This window comes from Schistocerca americana, chromosome 5, assembly GCF_021461395.2.
Source record: "Schistocerca americana isolate TAMUIC-IGC-003095 chromosome 5, iqSchAmer2.1, whole genome shotgun sequence".
Lineage (NCBI taxonomy): Eukaryota > Metazoa > Arthropoda > Insecta > Orthoptera > Acrididae > Schistocerca > Schistocerca americana.
This window is the reverse complement of record NC_060123.1, coordinates 466,572,156-466,576,467: the sequence shown is the minus strand read 5'-3', so window position 1 is coordinate 466,576,467 and position 4,312 is coordinate 466,572,156.

The following is a 4,312-nucleotide window of genomic DNA, read 5'->3' as shown; positions in this document are numbered from 1 at the left end:
GTTCCTGTTTACGGCTGGACAAGCAACCTGGACTTTTTTCCTTTGTTTCCTCCTACATATAGCTCACTAAGAGACGATCAAAGTAAAATGAGAGAGATTCGAGCTCACACAGAAGCTCAGTAACAATTGTTGATTCCACAGACAATTCGCGACTGAAACAAGATTACAGGGAAGTCATAGTGGCAACAAAGTACATTAGGAACAGTACGGTGCCTTACTGAGTACAGATATTGACGGAGATGTAGACATGTAAAATTTTACCATTATGGTTTTAGTGGTTTTAGTTGACACTGGTTGTCTCCACAGGCTGAAACCGAATCCTAGACATTCGCTCAGCAGAGGGAAGTTGACCTGGTACCTCCTGAACTTCTGTGACTTTTCGTTACCACTTACAGCAGAAATTTCACTACACCTTTGTGTTACATTTCTCTTAATAAAAGTAATTGCTACTGAATTTTATTGGTTTCTTTTAGCTTCATTTTATTGGCAGTTCTTTTTCGTGAGCTATGTGGTGTTGGTTCACAGCGTAGATACACTTACACGGATACCTGGATGTAGCAATAACTGGCTTCATGATTTCCCCGCCTCATTGACTCTCTTTGCTTTCTACAGCGCACTGTAGTATCTGCGGAAGAGCAGGCTTATCTCGTGCATAAGCCCGAACATGGGAGTTGAACTTCCTTCTTTTTCTTATATCGTCTTGTACGCTTTATTCTCACGAACTTCGGCAAGAATAATTTGTTCATCAAGAATCAACAAATTATGTTGTATGAGTGGCTATAAAATAACATGGTTGCTATTCTCACAGAGTAAGTAGGTATGTGACAAAGATGAACGATCAATATCTGTGAATCTTGAGGACTTTTCAGTCGATTTCTGCATCTCTGGTGTATGTAGACAAGTCAGTGCGACCGTGGCCTCCGTTTGTGTAAGGCCCGTTACTTTTTTTGCAGGAATAATGGTAATGTAATAATAGAACCACGAACTGTAGTGATGTTTCGCACGCAACTTGGAGAAACTGCTGTTAAAACCTGTCTCCTGCTGAAACAACTGTATGGTGGAGACTGTAAATGTAGTACACGAGGCTTTGAGTGGTTCAAGCATCTCCGAAGTGACCTAGAAGACACTGAAGAAGACTCACGCACGAGATGCCCTTCAATATCAACAACACATGAAAATATCGAAAAGTAGGTAAGCTGATTCGATATAACAATCGGCTGAGTATTAGACCGATCGGGGAAACTCTAGGAATTTACAAAGAACCTATTTAACATGAAAAAAGTTATCGCAAATTCTCACGATCGATCAACAAGAAGTTCGTGAAAATGTTTGTACTCACATTTTGAATACCACTAAAAATGATCCTAATATCTTGGAAAGGACAACAAATTTGACGAATCTTTATATTTTATTTATGAATTAAACAGTAAGCGCCAATCCATACACCGGAAGCCCCAACTTTAGGTAGCGAAAGAAACTCGAATGGACATATCAGGATTAAAGCGATGACGATTGTTGTTTTCGATAATAATAGAACTATTATCTTCACTGGGTTCCTGAATGTCTAACTATTAATCAGTATTAGTATCTTGAGGTTACGGAGAAGCAGTTCATGGGTTCTGCATAAAGAGTACGCACTGGCCAACACCGCAGTGCCTGTTAAGGTGAACAGCATCCTGGGTTTGGACGATCCACTTTGTTCTTGGATCTAGCGGCATGTTTATTATGTATTCCCCAAGTTCAAATCTGCATTAAAAGAAACAAGACATCAGCGCGCTGAAGCATCGAAAGAAAAGGCAGTACGTGCTATCAGGTCCCCACAGTGGAACCTTTCCAGCGCTACTATCATCAATGGAAAATTTGTATGGAGCGTTGTAGGCATAGAGGAGGGACTAAGTACGTACGTTCCTGAAGTAAAATGTTTAACAGCAATAATCCCGTTATTTTATAACCACACCTCATTCAATGGACACACTTCTCTGACGTAGTTCCACGCCTTAGCGATAAATTATTTAGGGATGTTTGGTAGGGTTCAACTGTTATGTTTAAGGCATACAGTTACAGATTATATGGCAGAGAAACATAGTCGATTATAATTTTACTGCAGTGTACTCAAGAATAAAGTTACATGAAGAGTGTTTGTTTCCACTAGCCTCAAAGGAACGTTACATCATAACATGTCGCGGTAAACTCCAACCAAGCAAATAAATTCCTTGTGATGCCTCAAGATTTCATGATCTGTCCAACTGTTCTATATCAACTTGCTTAATATCTGCATAAATGGACGCGGGTGTAAATTTAATATGATGCAGGAGTCTCATTTCAGCGCTTTAAGAAATTCAGCCCTATTATTTACGACAAAATTGGACAAGAATATTTTGCCACTTTAAAGCTAAATCCTATATGTACTTCACTTTCACTGTAAAGTCGTCTATTCGTTTTCCAGGAACAAAGATAGCGCCAAGTAGGGCAGAAAAAAGCGGTGATGAGGTGAGAAGCAGCTTTGCGTCAAACAGGAACTGGTAATTGCCCTATTAAATACCTCCTGAAAATATTTTACTTCTAATCTGTCCTTTGCAAATGTCTGGACAGCTCATAAATCACGCAGCTATATGCAAAATCTCCCCTGTGAAACGTTCAGTGACAGTCAGCAAACGGTGACCAGTTCTACGTGTAACGAAGTATCGCGCGCTATCGGCAGTTTTAGGGAATGCAAAAGAGTTTGGGGCGTGGCCCAGCACACGCCTATCTCTGCCACACAGGCAGTCTGTGATACCCGTTGCTCGAGCTGCCACTACCGTTCTGCTTTCTACAGCTCAGTCGTTTCAATGATAGTTGTATCCTAACTGCTGTTTTCTGTTGTTTGTTAACACAGAGTAAATGGTGGGCAACTCTATCTTCGTAGAGTGGAAAATTATAGCAAGCGCATGCCATTGCTTGCGTGAATACTACCATTAATAACGGCCTCATAATTTGGGTTAGAGACATCATCCGATACAACTTTTCAATCGCAACTGAAGAAGTCCAGTTATTACTCTACATGTATGATAAATGAAAATTCTATTGTTGGATATCAAAAATGACACTTATTATGTGATTTAGTGTTAAATCATGACCGAATTTTTTATTGGAAACCTGTACGCACCTCATAATTAATTTGAAATATGACTTCGTATTTTTGTGATGTTATCAGTTTTAATAAAATCCTGCTTTTAGTTTTTCTCCTTGAAATTAATATATTTGTCCCGGGAATGTTAGCTAACCGATCGTAACTTTAGGTATGATATGCTTGGTTACAGACAGGATCAATGGACTAAAATAGATAACTAGGACACGTCCGACGGTTGCAAGTGCCTTTCTCTGCGTCTTCAAGTATCTCAGTTTCTTCATTCCATCACCTCACCAGTTTCCAGCTTTCCGTGTCTTTGCTCTCTGGGTGCAGGCTTTATATTATATTGTGAGGGTACTTTTCCGTCCATCCCTTGTAGTACAATAAGATTTCAGGAATCATGCGTGATGCCTCCTTTTAATTTAATTCGGACGCCTGAATAGGAAGGGCGTCTGTGCGCTCTCTTCACTGAGCACATTTACTTTGGCGGTGAGAGCATTGGGTAACGCAACAGCAAGAGGTGCTCCACGGGCTGAAACACAGCAGCAGAGAAGATTTTAATGTACGGGTACTGCGACCCACTGCTAGGATTCAATGAGAGGTCATCGGCGCAGACGTACTCTTAAGGCGAAAGGTGGGAAAATGTATTGCACCCACGAACATGATCGTTTTAGCAGCCCAGGTGACATGGTAAGTGGAGGCGTAATGTTGCGTGTGTGTGCTGACCAGTCACCAGTCAAAGTTTTTACTGCACTGTACGTCTCCCCCATGAGCGTACACTCCGCCTTGATCTCATTTTTATGGATGAAAAAGTGCGACCGCATCTAACAGCGCAGGTGAGTAACTCTTGGAACGAGAGGATATTACTCGGCGAATGGACTGGTCTGCCAATTCTCGCTCGACTTGAGTCCCATCGATCAAGTGTTGGATGTGTTGCGAAGACGTACAGCAGCACGTCCACATGCACCAACGGTCCCAACAGTTGTCAACCCGAGCAGGTGGAGGTACGGAAGGAATGTGGCCAGCATGGGAGTATTGCCGTCCGTGGTGATTACTCATCGTACGTTGAATTAATGAGTCATTCCTGTTCGTCTCATTTCGTCTCAACTTCACAGAAGCTCTCCTGGCAGGAGGTAGGGGATGTAGACGAGGTACTGGCGGAAGTAAAGCTGTGACGACGGGTTGTGAGTCATGCTTGAGGAG